Source organism: Pseudophryne corroboree, chromosome 1 (assembly GCF_028390025.1).
Source record: "Pseudophryne corroboree isolate aPseCor3 chromosome 1, aPseCor3.hap2, whole genome shotgun sequence".
Taxonomy (NCBI): Eukaryota; Metazoa; Chordata; class Amphibia; order Anura; family Myobatrachidae; genus Pseudophryne; species Pseudophryne corroboree.
In genome coordinates, this window is record NC_086444.1 from 468,670,908 (window position 1) to 468,691,817 (window position 20,910).

The window sequence follows — 20,910 nt, forward strand, 5'->3', positions numbered from 1 at the left end:
CCATCCCTATAAACTAAAGTAAATCTACTCACTCATTGTAAATATCCCATCCTTGCCATACATTCCCAGACTGGTTGCCTCCTGGCAAACAGACATTCCAAGTGTGACCTCCTATGACCTCCTCTTAGACCACCACCACCGGACCATGTCAATCCTTAGTTCTGCGTACCTACAAGAGGTACATGTAAAATCCATCCATAGAGCATACTTGCCTCCTTATGAACAGAAACCCAGTGATCCTGCAATCCCTAATAGGTGCCCTAAATGCAAAGGAGCTAGAGCCTCTTTCTACCATTGCCTTTGGAGCTGTACTAAGATCCAACGCTTTTGGAATAAATAATTTGTGTTCATAAACACCCATTTACACACGGCATTAAGACCTGATCCGTTGGCCTGTCTTTGCATAAATTTTTCTATATGGAGATCGAGGAAAGGGATTAGCCTACTTTTCCCTATGCTGACCATGCTGTTTACCATAGCCAAAAAAGCAATTCTGAAACACTGGGTTGTTAGATCGACCCCCTCCTTAGCCGAAGTTCTGAAAACTATGTTACAATATTTGTATTTTGACCGAAGGTCCACTCTCCTTATGGGTCCCTCTGGCCTTGCCGGGTTCAACAAAAAATGGGGCCCTTATATGGCTACTTTAGACCAGACCACTCAATCCACGATAAATGCAGCTTTTGAAAACTCTCAGTGGATAATGTCCAGATAACCTGGCTTCCTTCTTCTCCTTTTCCTATTCCTCTCTTTATCTTCTCGCCAATCTTATAGATTTCTGCTTCTCTCTTGTCTTTCTGTATACTATACATGCCTAACTTGTCACCTTATTTAATAATGTAATACTATACCAGTTCAGTTATAATAACTTGATTAAGATCTAGGTATAATGATGTATGGTTATTTGTGCATGACTCTACCCTAATATGTTATTTCTGCCTTGGATGGGCGGACAGCCCCCCCTAACCTTTCCCCCCCCCTCCCCCCCCCCTCCCCCCCTAACTGTATTTTCATATTTTCCTACTGCATATTGGCGCTTGACTTGATATTCTTGTAATGTTCCATTCTTCAAGCGATCCTTTTGTTCTAGGGATCGTCACATTATGATTAAGATGTTGATGTTTTATTGTCAAACGCATACTTCATATATTTGGAAAACCTCAATAAAAATCAGTTCTTTAAAAAAAAAAGTACTCATCCAGAATAAAAAAAATTATAAAATTGTTTGTGAATGTCCCTGACTAAATAATATGATCACATGTATGTGAAAGACATTTACAAAGACAGTAAAAACTATCTTTTATAAAATATAAACAGTTGTAAGGACTGTGGTGTGTGCATTAGAATTGTGCATTATTCCAATGAATCAGCTTAGATGGTAGTGTCCACTGCCCTTGCTCCTCATAATCCAGGTACTCCACGAATAGGTGGAGCCCATTACCTGTCCTGACTGCTACCTAACTCTCCTTGGCTTTATTGTCCTTCACTTTCCTTTGTTTGAGAAGCTCTTCTTACAATGCTCTACAGACTGCCTGAAATTGGCCTGCAGCATTCACAGCCTGCGCCACAGGGGCCCTGATCTGCCTCTTCCATCTCATTGAGGTCTTAGCTACCTGACTACCCAGAAGCACATCATAGTTAAGCACTGTGACATGTTACCATCATAAGATAATCACATGTGTCGAATACTGTGATAGAGACAACCTGCTGAAGGCCTAACAGTTATATATATGTACTACGGGATAGTACGTATATTATGCATACACCTAATAATCACAATATCAAAGGTGATCTACATTCACTAGTATAGTATAAAAGCATAAGAGAATCCATTTTGTTTCTAGCTAGATGATACAGCAGATTCATCTTGAACTTTGTACAGACTAAGAAAGACGAAAACAACTTTGTTGGCTAGTATTATTTCCACATACACACATCCGAAAAGCTCATAGAGTCCAGTTAAATTCCTAATATGGACACATAGTTGAAGATCACGAGTATCTTTTAGTTTTCTTTGCCAATTGTCCTAATATTGCATAACACTGTATTCCAGATGAATGAACTCATATGGGAGGGTTATAAGAATGGGGCGTAACTGGTATGTTATAAAAATCATTGTTTTTACGTGTATCTGTTGTTGAAGCATTTTGACCCAGGCTTGAGAGGATGTTCCCTCTCAATCTGTATACGGTCGTGGCCTTTTTAATAAATAATTATTGATTTTGCTAAATTTATTTTCAATTCATTCTTTTACATAACAACTCAAACAGCAACAAGATGGTTAATTAACCCAAAAAAAGGTATCCAACAGGTGGGGGCTCTATCCGTGCGACCTCGAATTGGTCCTTTCATCGACTTCTCACAAAGGGTGGAGACGACCAGCCAGACGAGCTGAGGACGGCACCAATCCTAACATCACTACTACGGGCACTGGTAAGTATAAAATATGACATGCTAATATGTTATGCATGGTGCTTTTGTACTTACTGGTTACCTGTGTGATGAACTTAGTAATTGCATTACTGATTAGTTGTGCTCAAGTCGGTTGAAGGACCAAGTAGCGAAGAATAGTAACTCGGGAATGATGATTGACAGATGCTGTTACATGAAAATAGAATAAATAAGAATACTAAAATTAATTAATTAATTCAAAGTTTGTATTTGGGCAGAGAAATAGTAACCTAGGTTTTTCACTCTATGAGTAATTTGAGTAATTGTGTGAATAAGTGCTGTGGACCATCTTCACGAGGTCTGAATGAGTTCAAATCTGAGTTTGCAGTATTACGTGCCCTCGTTAACGCTGTGAGTGTCAGATAAGATAGGGGCCAAATTAAGTAAAAGCACATAGACCACCTTCCCCTTTTAGTCAGCTACACGTGTGCAAGAAGGGTAAATGAAATAAATAAGGTGATTACCCGAGGTTATAGTTGATTATAAGTAATTTGATTGAAAGTTTATACTGTAATACTGTGCAGCTGCTGATTGTTTTAATCATATATGGATTCTGGTAAATAATGGAATCTACGGACTAAAGTCCCAAGTATATTCTGAGTCTGTTTATTAACAGTGTTTATTGTGCACAAAAGAACTGAGCAACTCTAAAGAGGTGTTGTTTTAACCATAACCTAAGTCTGTTTGCTAACATTGTAGTGCACGAAGAGATAAGCAACTTGTAACTTGGCATGTTGCTTTGTGATTGTATTTTGTGATAAGAGGGACTACTGCAGTTTCCCAGTTGACAGACGTGTCGCGTGTGTGAAAGATTGCAGGGATTGCAAATTTTTCAGCGTATGGGAAGGGCAGGGAGGATTAACCCTAAGTGTGCATATCATGTTATGGAAGAAATATTCCATATATGCATAGAGTTTGTACAGTACTGTGACTAAGAGGTACAGTCTACAGAAAATGTGAAAGAAAAACAAACTATGATGTGCATTTCAATTATGCTACATAATATTGGCCTGATCAACCAATACTAAGCGTATTTTGAAATCGGCAAAACTGTTGAAATCTGCAAGATATTAAAGTCTGCAAACGGTTAAAATTTGCAAACTGATTTTTATTATTTAAATTATGGGCGTCCAACTTATGAAATTATAAAACTATGGTACCAAAAGAACACGCCCTTGTGCTGGCGAAACTGTATGTCATTTTGTGTTTTATGGTGTCTTGTGTGTGGGACATAAAAGTTCAGTGTTTGTTCTGTTAAGTATATTCTCAGATCTGTGTCTAATAGAAACCTTCTGTCTGTGACTGTTTGGCATGGTTACAAGTTTTGTAAATAAGGTTTACATATATATGTGGTGAACTGAGGAAACAAAAGAGTTAATGTCCGTGTTCAAATGGCTTTTGGAAGATCTGTAGTTAAAAATGTGTTTATCTGATGTTTATCTGATGTTAGTATTTAACTATGAAGCAAAGTTTCCCATATGGGTTTAATACGTAAATATTCTTTAATGCAATATATTGTGAGAAGGTCTGCCAGCAAATTAATGGCTGGATGCCATGTGTTGTATTGCGATATAAAGAAGGGAAAAAAAAGTTTTTCTTCCCTGTAAAATAAGTAAAAAAAACCCTTCAGTTTCCAACGCTGTGTAGCACAGAGAGCTAGGAAGCTGTAATAGCCCAGAATCGTGCCCCCCTTCCTGTAGCATCCATCATGACGTAGTACAGAAAAAAAAAGTGTTCAGTAAGTTTTGATTTTTTTTTCATCTAATAAGATGGATCACAATAAGCAGCACTCTAAATATATTTTGTGCTACAAATGCTGTTGGAAGACAATGATTTGCAATTTTAAATGTTTGTTATACAAACGATCTACTCTAGTTTTAATATAAGAACTAATATCTTAAACAGATAGTCTGTAGAGAAAGCTGCCAATAATAAAAAAAAGTGTGGTTACGGGAGCATAACTGTAATCAGGAAAAATCCCAGCAACATATACAGGCTAGAAATGTCAGCGCTAACAGCGTCAAAGCTAACAGATCTGCATCTGGCAGACAGTCAAGAAGACAACGCCCTATTGCTGCACACGATACCGATTTCTCCCTCTCAGATGTGGGCTATACGGGGGGAGAGTTTTTCAAAGCAGCAGCTAAAATCATAGGGAAAGATAAAGATATCAGTCTGTAAAGTATATGCTGTAAATCACAGATTGTTACAAGCAATTAATCACTACGATTCCAGTATTAATATACTTTTAGGCAATTCTTTAAAGTTATTTGGAAAAAACCTAATTTGTAAGTTACAGTGTAAAATATACTGCATCACGGATGAGGTATTTCTACAGACCCCAGGAAGTTTAAAGTAGGGACAGATTCAGTTGGATACATAGCATATATATATATATATATATATATATATATATATATATAGTATTGGCAAATAAGCGGCACTCACCAGTCGTCAGGGACAACATATGTCTATGCTGTCCCTGACGACGGGGGTATCCCCGAAATGTAGGATCTAATAAAGGACCGTTTTACCTGTTTATAAGAAGCCTGGTGAGTGCCGCTTATTTGCCAATACTACAATAGCTCCACGGAGCTTAAGAAGGCACCACAGCAAGTATTGCATTATCCAGGAGGGAGTGCCGGACAACTGGACTATGTATATATATATATATATATATATATATATTAGTGATGAGCGGATTCGGTTTTACTCGGTTCTCAAAACGGCATCTTATTGGCTCACGGATGTCACGTGTTTTGGATAGCCAATAAGATGCCGTTTTGAGAACCGAGTAAAACTGAGTAAAACCGAATCCGCTCATCACTAATATATATATCACTTACCCTGTGTTTCTATGAATAGAGGTAAAGGATATGCTTGCTAAAATCCATAACAAAGTATAGGCATTCTGATATCCATAATAGACGACAGAGGACTACCCTCTGCAAATAAGGTGATCTGTTATAACAATAAATTTACTTACTTATTTTAAGAAACTGAATCCAGACTATTTGCTTGCAATAGCAGCTCAATATCAATTAGTTAATTAGACAATTTGGGGGCTAACATCCATTACCCAAAACGCAAAAAGATGTGCATGCCTTTCTTGGCATGGCACAATTTTGCAGACAATGGATACCTGGGTTTTCAGCAGTGGCACTACCCCTACAGCAGTTCATTTCTCAGGATAAACCACAAATAGTGCAGCATACACCTGAGTCAATCGCTGCTTTTGACAAATTTAAACAGTTGTTGACCACCGCACCAGCATTAGGCTTACCTAACTACAGTAAACCGTTCCAGCTTTATTGTAGTGAGAATAAGGATACAGCTTTAGGGGTGTTGACACAAATACACGGGGGGTCAAAGGAGCAGAGCAAGACTATAGGATGAGGTTAGCACCAGCATTCTTGCTGCCCATATGGGAGGGTTACCGGAGCCCACCGTATGGATGCAAGTAGGCATTGATATTATAGATATAGATTGCAGAGGTTCTTAGTGGACTGCACAATATGCAGTGATGAACCAGGTTCCTTAGCCAGAAAGTGTGGGGATATGATTGTATAAAAAAGTAATACAGATAATGTGAGCGGTGTTGTTAAGTTTGTAAGTTGATAAGTTTGTAAGTTTTCAGGGAATCCGTGTATGTGGCAAGGCATTCCATAGAAGGGATGCAGTCCAAGGAAAGTTTATAGTTGTGCTTGGAAGCAAGCAAGAAGTGTGGATGAGAGAAGTAGATCTTGTGAAAAGTGGATTGAGTGGACTGGCCAGTCTGAAAGATATTTTGAGATAAGAAAAAAAAACGTATAGTATGTTGGTGTAGTATGATTACTAACCTGGTGTGTAAGTAATGGTAAAATACAGACTACTCAATGAGAAAAATTTAATGTTGATGGAATAAATTACACTGTATTGGACTAGATTATGCAAAAGATTTACAGACAATCTTTCTTTGTACTTGAAAAAAATAACCTACATTCTTTTATACCTACAGATTATGTACCTGATGTACCCAGTATGTGGATGATCTACTGTGGTGCTATAAATTATCTGAAGTGTTGGTGTCAGATACTAAACAGTTGTGTTTTCTTGCAGAACAGGACACAAGGTGTCGCAAGACAAATTTCAACGGTGTGCTGACATAGTTAACTACCTAGGTCATTATTTGGCACTAGGCCAAAGACAGTTAAAACCCTCAGAGGGTGGAGCCTTGGTATACATTTATTGATAGATAGATATATATGTATGACCAGATGATAAATCTCTAGATACAGTAATTTTTTTTTGTAAATGCTATGTGCATGCATTCAAGTTCATAACCAAAGACATTATAGAAGGTAATACAATATTACACTTTATCATGAATAAGACATTATGGATACACAGTCAGAGCCAAACCATCAACTTATGTATAAGCAAGAACAAAAGAAAAAAATATATGTTTAAGACTGTGGTTAAGCAGTAGATTTTGTATGATGTGTACATTTTACCTCTGACAGTATACAACTTAGATACAGCTGCATACTTGTCTTCCTCACCCCCAAAAGTGGGGAGTATAAGGAATATAATGTGGATAAGTAAGACAATTATAAAGAATTACATTGCATTTAAAGAAAAAAAACTGACAGTGACAGGAGAATAATTTCTCGAGCATCCATAGGGGATAATGGGATGGTGAATTAGAGTGTGTTAACTGAAATTAGTATGTGAATTAGTGAATTAGTATTAGTAATAATAAAGTGTTGCTGCCAACTTTTATTAAGGGGAAATGTCATGAGTTATGCACATCTAAGGGTAACTAGCATGAAATAGATTCACAAGCTTTCTATGGTAGTATGAAGTTTAATGCAGAAGTGTACATTGTGTTCTGGCATATGACCAAAATAACAAATTATGTGATAATGAGAGGGATAGTGATGGTGATAAAGAAAGCTATAGCATGTTTACTGCAGATGTTTGGGTTGATTAAAAACAACATTGTTTTAATACAACATAGTTTAATGTTAAAAAAGGAACTATAGTATGTGTAACAGGTGTTAACGGGTAAAGTTAAAGTAAAGCAACGGAGTTTGCTGCGCTATTTGAGAAATGGATAATGGATAATAAGGCCAGATGTGTGATCTATTGTTTCACTGATAGAAAGAGTTTATAGGAGTTTGGAAAATATTTTTCAATTAATATGTGTAATGTTGAGAGAAAAAAAATAAAGTCATAATTTGACAGGGAAGGTTTAAAGAATTAAGCATTATTAATCTACAAAAGAGAAAGGAAAGGCAGAATGTGAATCATGGCATGGTCCAATTGTTGGTTCAATAGTGGTAGAATTACACCTAAGCCTCTGCTTAGTCTCTCTTCTATATAATTTTTTGTTATTCTTTTTGGAATCCGGCAAAGATATATTATCAAGAGCAAAGATATATTATCCAGAGACTGATTCAAAACTACAAAATGATTTGACGGTTCAAATGTGTCACACAAATTATTTAAACAGTTACAAGAATATCAAAAGCTGCAAGAACCTTGGAAAGATATTTAACCAACACGAAAACACACAGTCCGGCACAGGACAAATCACTAAAGAGAGTGAAGACGGTGTTATGGTGAGAAGTTGCTTATGTTTCGGTTCCATTACAGATCGCATAGGATGGTCCTTGGCAAGTACCTCTGACTACTGATACAGCCGTTGCAAAGGCTGCAGAAGAAGGACACCTAGATCCATGAGCTTGCAATGAAATGAAAAGGTCAGAGACCAGAGCTTAAAGGAACCTAAAACAAAAAAACAATAGTATGGAGATACAGAGACTGTTACTACTGTTACTACCACAGAGTTATATTTGAATGAACCCTTCAATCGAGATGGAGATGATTATGATCATTGATAATAGACTATGTGCTTATAAGCTAATATCCAACAGAACTTTTAACATTTCTGAAAGTATACAGGAGCGACGTTATTTATAACAGTATTAGGACTTAATTTATTTTTTCTTTGAAGAGAGAGCGAGCAAACGTGTGGTGTAGGTATGAGTACTCATCCATTATTGTGGATGGGAATTATTTCAATAAGACCCTTCCTTCCTCTTTTCTTTTCTAAGCAGGAAATCCAGAGAGATTTATGAGCGGTGTAACGAACACACTTTGAAAAACGTGGTTGTGAGTATTATACTCCACTTGAAGAGAGATGTATAGATTAATGTATGGATAATTTAATAATTTAGGATAATATTCTGAGGAGTATCCAGTCCAGCAATACCATTAATTGTTGGAAAGATTTTGGGTACTGCTGCTAAATAAATATTATTGCTAATTATTATTATTATAATAATTGTTAGATATGTATACATAGACACTAGCATTGTATAGTAGCTGGCCAAAGTTCTCTATGCAAGTTACATTTGATGTGATTACCAAAACTTTATAGAGTTGTGATAATAGTGAAACAGGTAAATGTGTATAGCTACAACAGTATCTCAAGAAAGAACCACTAGTGATAATATCAGCTACACATATCGGTTGTATTTCAGTTAATGGAAATAAAATAGGTCAATAATACAGGAAAAATTAACTTATGCAAATAGGAAAGATTGATTTAAGGGAATGTGAAAGGATTGTTACAATATACTAACCTAATGTTTCTAGATGTGCTAGATATAATGAGTTAGGTATATAGTTAGTAATGGTTACATATGATGTTCATTAAGGTTTATGATTTAATAAATGTATTTTACCAGGAGTAGATTCAAAGGTTAAAAGAGATATCATACATAACGGGAATGTTAGTTGTCATTTTGTCCTTAGGATATGATATATAATTGGTTACCTATTAATTCTGAAGATGTTTGTTATTTAAGAATATTGATTTAGCAATTTTATACAAAAACACATAATAACTTGAGAAAAGTTTTCTTGCAGGATGAACTATTCCTAAAAAGAGTAATTGACTCAGTAATCAGGAAACATGTTCCTGCCACCAGAGCATCAATAAAACCTTGAATTGGTAAAGGTGGCTAATAAGTTCTCCTATGGCTAATGAAGTCGTGTGATTAATCAACTGGGAGTTGACGTTTTATTTCATTTAAGTTATTGATAACATGATTGAACTTTATGATGATTCCAGGACATTGGACATGAACTATTACGATACCACATTGCTCTACATTCTTTAATACCACAAATTGGAGGATATTGTTGATTTCCAAAAACAGCACTTTGAGCTCACTGCTGTGCTTACTTGACCAAAGACATTACGGATCCTGATACGTGTATTGCCAAGTATATAAAGGAGGTCCATGATATAAAAGAAGAACTTTAACCAAGGCATTATGATATGGACTGGAAAAGATAAATGTTTAAATCCTAGTATTCAATTTTTAGGATTAGGAAAATGTTTTTTAAGTATATTGTATGTGATTGTATGTGATGATGTATTCTGTGATGAGGTTTATTCTTTGGTGACCCCGATGTGATTATAGCCATTCGTTTGATGTTCACTGCCTACAGGTGCTGCCTATGTTGTATTTAGAAGGCTACTGCCAGACGCAGAATAGCAATACTACATGAAATGATTATTAGCGAACTATACGTTCCCAGAAATTCTCCTGAGATGACAGGGCACATGGATAATGTCCCTGATCAAAGGGTGGAGCTGTCGAATACTGTGATAGAGACAACCTGCTGAAGGCCTAACAGTTATATATATGTACTACGGGATAGTACGTATATTATGCATACACCTAATAATCACAATATCAAAGGTGATCTACATTCACTAGTATAGTATAAAAGCATAAGAGAATCCATTTTGTTTCTAGCTAGATGATACAGCAGATTCATCTTGAACTTTGTACAGACTAAGAAAGACGAAAACAACTTTGTTGGCTACCATTATTTCCACATACACACATCCGAAAAGCTCATAGAGTCCAGTTTAATTCCTAATATGGACACATAGTTGAAGATCACGAGTATCTTTTAGTTTTCTTTGCCAATTGTCCTAATATTGCATAACACTGTATTCCAGATGAATGAACTCATATGGGAGGGTTATAAGAATGGGGTGTAACTGGTATGTTATAAAAATCATTGTTTTTACGTGTATCTGTTGTTGAAGCATTTTGACCCAGGCTTGAGAGGATGTTCCCTCTCAACCTGTATACGGGCGTGGCCTTTTTAATAAATAATTATTGATTTTGCTAAATCTATTTTCAATTCATTCTTTTACATAACAACTCAAACAGCAACAAGATGGTTAATTTAATTAACCCAAAAAAAGGTATCCAACACATGCTATGGCGTGGCTTGGTTTGGATTTCTTGCTCTCCTCTTCTGACCTCTGCTCAACCTCCAGCGCACCATCCCTACTTCAGGATCCATATCCTTCTTAATCTTTCTCATCTACCACTCCATACTAACACAAAACACAGAAAGCAAACAAGACAAATATCAAAGAATAAAACGTTGCCTAACACAAACACTACACTTATTTTTTTATTTATTTTTTTATTTCTGATATAGCACAGCAAATTCCATTGTGCTTTACACTTAGAAACAGCAGTGATAAAATAAAACAGAACAATTGGAAACAACAGTGCTAAAACAAAGCTGAGTAATAACAAACACTCATTGAGGCAGGATGGCCCTGCTCACAGTCTTACATTCTATAGGAAAGTAGGCATTGATACACCAGTATATAAACCCAAATTGATCAGAGACTAGCACCTGTATAAGTGCCCAATATTAAATGATAGAAAAAATTACATATTATACATCCCTTGTCCTTCCTCTGTTTCCTTACTTGTCCAGTATCTTGATGGAATGTGTCTCAGTTCCAGATGGCATCTAAAGGGTGGTGGTGACACGCTTAGAGGATTGGTCATGTTAAAGCTGCCTTGCGCACATTTCGAATATCCAAGCAATTTTCTTTGTTCTGTATTGATACAACAGGATAGGTGTTATCTATTGCATAATGATCCATCAGATTGCAAAGGTTATTGGTGGGCTGTTTGATATGGTCACACAGTGATGTTGGCCTGGGGTCAGGAGGTGGGAAAGTGAACAAAGAAAATATGTGAAGATACTCTATGTATGGACTCTAATGTGGGGATGCAATTGGATAGGAAAGTTTATGAAGGTTATCTGGGTGGTTCCGGAATATGATAAGCTTGCCTGAAGAGGTGAGTTTTCAGGGAAAGCTTGAAGGTTTGGAGACTAGAGGAGAGTCTTATTGTGCATGGGAGGGTATTCCACAGAAAATTCTGCAATTGTGAATGGGAGTTAATAATGAGTGTGGATGAGAGACGTAGATCTTGTTAAGAGTGAATAGAACGTGAGATATTTTGAGATAAGCAAAGAGATGCACGTTGATGTAGTTTGGTTAATTGCCTTGTGTGTGAGTAAAAGTATTGTATATTGAATATGGTAGAATAAAGGTAACCAATGCAGTGACTGACCCAGTGGATCCACAGACGATCAACATCTAGCAAGGAAGATTATCAACGCAGCTGCATCAGAATAGATTGTAAAAGTCTAGCAAGGAAGATTGTCCTCGCTGCTGCATTCAGAATGGATTGTAGTGGTGAGAGTCTCTTATAGGTAAGACCAGTAAGGAGACTATTGCAATAATTAATGAGGTAGAAAATTAGAGCATGGATTAGAGTTTTGCAGTGTCTTGTGTAAATTATGGTCATATTTTGGATATGCATTTTAGATGCATGTAGCAAGATTAGAGAGAGATTGAATGTGGGGAACAAAGGACAGATCAGAGTCAAGGATGGCACCTAGGAAGCAAGCTTGTGGGGTAGGACTGATTGTTAAGTTCACTTCACACAAGAACACTGCAGGCAAAACGAAAGAAACACAGAACAGACTGAACAAATGAGTCAACAAATAAGACAAAATGAAAATATACAAGACCAAAAAAAAAAAAAAACATCTTTCAGCAATCACAGATAACTGGCATCAGCCACCTCAATACACCCAATCAATGGGTTTTGGGAGATTGGGACATTTTATAAGGTGTATGTGATGTCAGAATACAATGTGTTATATTAAAACCAATAGAAAAGCATCATTAAGTGTTTGTCATTGTTATATATCGGTTTGCATTTGTTTATGTTGCTTTTCATTGGGTTAACAGGTGGATTTGATGGCAGCTTCTATTGGAAATTAGTAAAATGGGCTTTTATACATCAAATGATGGACATTGGACATTGATGGACATTGACACCTGCTTTGAATTAACAACCCAAACCAATAAATAGTAAATACTGTTACTATAGACACTAAACTGCATTCTACAGGATGTCTTTCCATTTGCAACTGACTGCAAACCCGGTGCCAGAGTCTACTGTGCATGCACAGGTCTCCAGGAACAGCGTCCATTTTCCAAGTGATTTGTGGGCTCACTGCTGGATCGCCACGGGACTCTGGAGGGGTAGCTATAATATATGGGTGCAGGGTGAGTGGTGGTGCATGTGCAGCTCACACACCGCACCCATTATAGAAACGCCTATGACTGTGTTGGACTATCCTCCTTAAAGGGGAGGCATTCGATATGCCACTCAGCATAACAGTGCTGGTATCCTGACAGACTGCATACCAACAACTATTCTCCCTCTTGGGGTGTCCACATCACCCCTGAAGGGAGAATAAATAGCGTGGCTTGCGTAGCGCACCACCGTGCCCTCATCGTTGCGAATGCAGCGTTCATGCCAGGGGCTCTTTTGCGCTAGCCCCACTGCCTACATTCCGGTGCCAGTATGCTGGGCACTGGGATCCCGACCATCGGTATAACGTAGTACACTCCCGTTAAAGTTGTCTGCCAGTAACAAGTAATGGTAATGCTTTAAAGCAATATATTCCTTTAAACATAAATTTAGCTATTTAATAAACTTTATTATTATCTAATGTTAATAATATTATAAAAAGTTAAAAATAAAGAGAAAGCTGTGAACTTTGTTATTCTGATAGTTTTACATAAATACTATATATTGACAAAGACAATATTGCTTTTTATCCACTTGTTTATGTACTGCAGACTATGATGAGGTCACTCTTGTCAATGGATGCCAAAGTGTCTTATCAAAAAAATACATGCAAAAGTAAATTGCTGTCTCAAAAATATTATAGTTTCTGCCTGTATAAGTTATCCATATTGGAGGAGGTATTGATTTTTGAATAGAGTTATGCTGTAATTGTTTTCTATTCAGTCTAATTTGTCATTAGGGTATCATTTTATATTTTTTACTCTTTCTGAATAAGCAAAATATACTGAAACGTTAACCCTAATTGATCCAAAATGTAATGGCAAGAAAATAATGGTACATTAAAAAAGTGTGCTTACCAGAAACTGTGATTTCTCTAATTGTATTTAGTTTTATTATTCATCTCAATGCAATCTGTTGTCCATTGTGAGTCTACATTTTATGGAACGACTAAGGGCCTACTTCAGACTTGTTTGCTGCCTGAAGCCCAGTGAAGTGTGCGCACACGCAGCAGCCGCATTGCGCGTGTGCACACAGTGAGATGCAACGACATCTCACTTGTGAGAACGCCTCTGCCTGATTGACAGGCAGAAGTGGTCACGGGGCAGTCGGGGGCATGCCGGTGGCATTGGGATGGCATTGCACCGGTGTTGGGGGCTGGCGCAGTCTGGACAATGGAGGCATGTCCGGACTGTTGCTGGGGTGGGCCGAGGCGGCTGCGTGACATCACATGCAGCTGCTGCGGACATAAACATGGTGGGTATCCATCTGCCTTTTCAGCTAGGCTGCATAGGCAGAGAGCTACTTAGAAGGTGAGAAAGCTTTGAAATGTGTTGAAAACACTTAAGAGCAAATTGAGACTGCACATGAAAGAACTAATTTTGGAGGCCCTTTCTCTAAGAATTGTTGACAAATATAAGGCTATGAGGTCTCCTTAGGGGACACATATGATATCCTAGTGAATTGGATGCTGGCGGTCATATGACTGACACCAATATCCTGAAGCAGAAAATCCCTCCCTGCAGCCTAAATTTAACCCTCTCTGGTGGTGCCTAATCATATCCCCTCCTTCTTGCAGCCTACACCTTACCCTCCCACCCCCACAGCCTAACCCTAACCCTCCCCGGGAGTGCCTAACCCTTACCCCCCTCTCCACAGCCTAACCCTAAGCTTCCCCCCACAGCCCAAACCTAACCTCCCCACAACCAAACCCTAACCCTCCTCAGGGGTGCCTAACCCTAACCCCCCTACCCGCATCCTAACCATAACCCCCTCCACACAGCCTAACCCTAACCCCCCCTCCCCGCAGCCTAACCCTAAACCCCCTCCCTGCAGCCTAACCCCAACCATCCCACTGCAGCCTAAACCTAACCTACTCCCCACCCATTGCACCTTACCAAGCAGGAGTCCTGGCACAGCTCAGTTGGTATTCTGGCATTCGGGATCCCGGTGTCAGCATTTTGATCCATGTCAGGATGCCAGCATCTGCATTCCAAGCAGTGTCGGGATTCCGATGTTGGAATTCTAGTATCCTGAAAAGATCCCCTCCATAGGCTCCTTCTGCAAGTCTGCAGATTGGCTGAGAGCATCTGAATCTTTGCCAATCAGCACTTCACCACGTGGGAACTGTAATGTCACAGATCACACTATACTTACTGTGCAGCGAATTTACAAGAAATTGCATGTTATCTTTACACATCTAAACAAACCAGATGTGCGCTACCATCTAGTCTTCTCATTGCCAGTGGTGAAGGAAAATAAATGCTTATAGACCACACATTGCGTGCATCCTCTATGCCTGGTTGCATCAAGGAATTATACTTATGAAAACATATCTAACATATCTAAACAATGTCATTATACCTGGCTGTGGGTTTTCCCCCAAATGCGTACTTATAACTTTTGATGTCTTTGGTTACAACACATACTGTACATGTAGATATTTACCAACTACACAATTAGTAGGTGGCATCCTCATTGAACCAGGATCCCATTTAGCTTTTTTGTGATACTTTACCAAAAGATGCCTACCATATTGCTATACAAGAAAAACATCAGGCGATTCTGGTTATGTGTTAATTAGTATAATTAATCTAAATGCTGCTCACCAAGGACTTTAGGGGGTGGCTAACTCCTGAAGAAAACCACAGAAAAAAAAAAACATGGGCGCACAGGAAGATTAAAATGAATTACACTGAATTGCCAAGATACAATAGGTACACAATAAATAAGATGTATTCATAAAAACACAATAAAGTCTGCAGAACCAAATAGTGAAAAAATGGAATAAATGAGCATTGGTGTCTCCTGACACTGTATCAATACTTTAGTCTGCCAGACTTCAGAAGATGTATTTTTGCATTAGCTGAAACAGTTTCACATTATGGAAATCCAAATGACAGTGCCTGTGAGAAGTCTGTAGAAACAAATTGCAACATGCACACAGAATTTTATCATCGTCTCTGTGAGACTTATGAACAATGTTCCGAGTATGTAAGAAGTGAGGGCCTATGCCTATGCTAGGTGTCCTCACATATATATATATATATATATATATATATATATATAACAGGTTAATATCAACTGTTGCCCTTGGTAAACACTGAGTTTAGAAATGTATCCATGCCCTCCAAGTGGCAATTTTTCCAAATGACTAAGGGGGTGATTCAGAGATGGGCACAGCTGTGCATCTGTACGCAGCGGCCATGTCCATCAGGTCTGTGCACACACACCGGCCACAGTGCGCGTGCCTATCCCTTGTCCTTTTGACCGCACGTCACACGCAGCAGATTCAATAAAAATGGCAGCGGACAGCCTGTCAGTGTACCCAGGCTGCGCAGGCGGGCAGGCTTCGACCTTAAAGTTAAGCATTCACAAATAAATTGGGTATGCATCATGAGGTGGCCCCACACATGCTGGGTAGCCTTGCCCTGTGCTGGGCGGCCCCCAGTATGTGAGAAGATGGATGCAGATTTTGCTGCAGATGCAATGATCTGCGTCCATCTCTGAATAACCCTCTAAGAGCTGTATGTTATTGTCTAGAAGTGCTACACTTTGATGGTGACCCAGGTAGGACCACTTGAGACAGGATCACCAAATAATTGTGTGCCAAAGTCACAAATAAATATGTCAGATTATAGAAAGCAGGATCAGTATGATTTACCTACAATCAAAATCCCGATGGTCAAAATACCGACAACAATTTACCGTTGGTCAAAATACACACAAGATCGAAATACCAACATGGTCAAAATACTGACATTTAAAATGTCGACAGGTCAAAAAGTTGACACGAGGTTTCCACATTTTTGGGGTGTGTAAGTCTACCATGTCCCCTCACATGCTTCGGGCACGGTTTCATTGAAAAAATCCTGAAAAATTAATGTCGATTTTTTGACCTTTTGACATTTTAAATGTCGGTGTTTTGACCATGTCAGCATTTTTAATGTCGATATTTTGACCATGTTGGTAATTTGTCCTTGCCGGTATTTTGACCACTGGTCAGTGGTTGTCGGTATTTTGTTGTCGGGATTTTGATTGTAGGTAAATTGACTGAATCCCATAGAAAGCATATGTCTCTCACAGGATAAAGATTAAATCATGCTGTCGGTAACAGTCAGTATCTGCCGTGATCACTCTCATCTGAAATGCAGCAACAGTGACAGATTAGTGCTGTCACTCTCTCTTAATGACAATGGTAGCGCTGCCAATACCTGTCAATTGCAGTTCCGTCAGTCTCCCAATTCTTGGTAAGGGTGCCTGCTAATTAATGCTGTTAACAATGTCAGTGATGGCTGTGTCTGTGTGCATTCACTAAACCAGTGGTTCTCAAACTCGGTCCTCAGGACCCCACACAGTGCATGTTTTGCAGGTAACCCAGCAAGTGCACAGGTGTATTAATTACTCACTGACACATTTTAAAAGGTCTGCAGGTGGAGCTAATTATTTCACTTGCGATTCTGTGAGGAGACCTGCAAAACATGCACTGTGTGGGGTCCTGAGGACCGAGTTTGAGAACCTCTGCACTAAACAAATCGAAATGCAAACAAGGTCTGACATGGCTATAGTCCGTCCATGACACAAATAAGTGCTCGCAGTTATTAGAAGGCAGTCCCGAGGGTGCTCCAAAGCAGCAAACAGAAGAACCTTAAATTACAGGCTACACAAGCTACACAACACAGTTATATTGAATAACAGTTTGTGATACATCACTTGTATCACTGCAAGGCACACAATGTAAGTAATGTACAGCCAGAAGTATAGTTAAGTGAGTATACATCTGTATTTGCACAGAATTCCTCAAACATCACATTCTATGGGGGTAATTCAGAGTTGATCGCTGAAGCAAATTTGTTAGCAGTTGGGAAAAACCATGGGGGTCATTCCGAGTTGTTCGCTCACTAGCAGATTTTAGCACCATTGCACACGCTAGGCCGCCGCCCTCTGGGAGTGTATCTTAGCCTAGCAGAATTGCGAACGAAAGATTAGCAGAATTGCGAATAGAAAATTCTTAGCAGTTTCTGAGTAGCTCGAGACTTACTCCTACACTGCGATCAGCTCAGCCCATTTCGTTCCTGGTTTGACGTCATAAACACGCCCTGCGTTCGGCTAGCCACTCCCCCATTTCTTCAGACACTCCCACGTTTTATCATTGCACGTCTGCGTTTTTCCGCACACTCCCAGAAAACAGTCAGTTTCCGCCAGAAACACCCACTTCCTGTCAATCACACTCCGAACACTTCAACAATGAAAATTCTTCGTTCGGACGTGAGTAAAAGTTTTGAGCTAAAATACTTAGCGCATGCGCCCTGCATACCATGCGCATGCGCATTTTCACCTTAATCGCTCCGTTGCGAAAACCGGCAACGAGCGAACAACTCGGAATGACCCCCCCATGTGCACTTCAGGGGGGCAGATATAACATGTGCAGAGAGAGTTAGATTTGGGTGGGTTATATTGTTTCTGTGCAGGGTAAATAATGGCTGCTTTATTTTTACACTGCAATTTAGATTTCAGTTTGAACACACTCCACCCAAATCTAACTCTCTCTGCACATGTTACATCTGCCCCCCTGCAGTGCACATGGGGGGTAATTCCAAGTTGATCGCAGCAGGAAATTTTTTAGCAGTTGGGCAAAACCATGTGCACTGCATGGGGGGCAGATATAACATGTGCAGAGAGAGTTAGATTTGGGTGTGGTGTGTTCAATCTGCAATCTAAATTGCAGTGTAAAAATAAAGCAGCCAGTATTTACCGTGCACAGTAACAAAATAACCCACCCAAATCTAACTCTCTCTGCAAATGTTATATCTGCCTCCCCTGCAGTGCGCATGGTTTTGCCCAACTGCTAAAAAATGTCCTGCTGCGATCAACTTGTAATTACCCCCATGGTTTTGCCCTACTGCTATCAAATTTGCTGCTGCGATCAACTCAGAATTAGGCCCTATATCATCACCTCAAACAATAGGCAGCTATAAAGTGAGTGAATATCTTATGTACAGTAAATAAAAAGTACATCATAGTTGCATTATCATAAAGCACAGTTCAGGAAAATGCAATTTGTATGTCGCAAACCGCAAGTTACACTGGCTAGCTACAGTAGTTGTGGGTCTGCGGATGTGCAGAACGGGTCTTGCAATATTGTTCACTGCCCCTGCTTAACTGCAACATAATTAATATGCAGTGGTGTTTAGTGGGTGAAGCTGGGATGGCAACTGTAATTGTTCATTAAAACGTTAAACATGCCAGGCCTAGGGTCAGTGACGTTGGACACAGACTACTTGATCTGGCTGCCGAAGCCTATGGCTGGTCTGAGTGAGATGGTCATCTGAGGCTGCATTCTCAGACGCAGCAATCAGAGCTCGCAGATACATGCTGACGCCTCCTGTTTGACTCATATTTTATTATACAGAATCAGGCATCTTTATTACAGTTATAAAACAAGAAAAACAAATATTGCACTTTAGGCGCTCACAGTATAACAATGTACTTCCCTTTAATTCTTGAAGCAGTGGATCTGGAATTTTCTTCCTCTCAATTTTCACGTTATATGGTCATGAAAAAAAACACAGAATATACACCCCGATCCTCGTGTATTATTGTGAGGTATATTGGATATTCACTCTATATAATTCCCCATAAATCAAGGACGTGATAGCGGGGAAACCCCCTTCCAAAACACTTACAACAGTGCAGAGGGAAACACACGTATAAAGCTGATCTTTACGGTCATTCATTCAACACCATGTGTGCAAAGAATACCGGGGTTGCCCCCTTCTTATAACACTCACGATTTCACTGATACATATTGTGCACGTAAGGTGGGTCTTTTTTTCCTCCTCTCCACGCCTTAATCTATAAAGGCCATGCACTTTTTTTTCCTCCTCCAAAAGAAATATATAGGAGAAGGATGTCGTGATAAAAATCCTTTTAATAACAAACAGACATCAATAAAAGCAAGGAATGATCATACCCGAGTGGACAAAGGTGATAAGTTGTTGTGCAGAAATAACGGGGCCCCGTTAGTCTGATCTCCTTTGATTCCAACAAGGGTAAGTCTAATTGTCCAGTGCAGGCCTCTCCACCAGGTGCCATCAATGGTACCAAAATATCTAATGGTCTTATTACAAGTCGCACAGAGCCAATCAAGCTGCAAGTCGGAGCTCTGCATCAAGAACATCTGGAGTTTCTAGTAATTCCGGAGATGCCTCACGATCTTGTTCTTGGTCTACCTTGGCTTAAAATTCACAACCCTAACATCGACTGGAAGTCGTCACAAATATTGTCCTGGAGTTCGTTTTGTCACTCTAGTTGTCTCACTCCTGTTTACCCGCTCCGTGCATCTTCCAAGTCGGATGAGGAGCTCATTCCGGAGGCCTATCGGGAGTTCACAGATGTGTTCTCGGAACAGGCGGCCGATCAGTTACCACCCCATAGACCCTGGGACTGTCCCACTGAGCTTATCCCAGGGAAAATGCCTCCCCGGGTACGCACATATCCCTTGTCATTACCCGAGACCCAAGCTATGTTGGACTATATCAAATCTAATCTACTGAAAGGATTAATTCGCCCCTCTACCTCCCCGGCTGGAGCAGGTTTCTTTTTCATGAAGAAGAAGGACGGGGGGTAAAGACCATGTATTGATTATCGTGGCTTAAATGATATCAACGTTAAGAACAAATACCCTTTGCCGCTAATTACTGAGCTATTTGATAGGGTTCGTGGAGCCCACGCCTTCACTAAGCTCAACTTAAGAGGAGTCTATAATCTGATACGTATCCGACAGGGGGACGAATGGAAGACGGCCTTCAATACCAGGGACGGGCATTACGAATATCAGATATTCGTAATGCCGTTTGGCCTCAGCAATGCCCCTGCCATTTTTCAGGGATTTGTAAATGAAATCTTCCGAGATATGTTATACCATAGCGTAGTGGTGTACTTGGATGACATTCTGATATTTTCTAAGAATCTT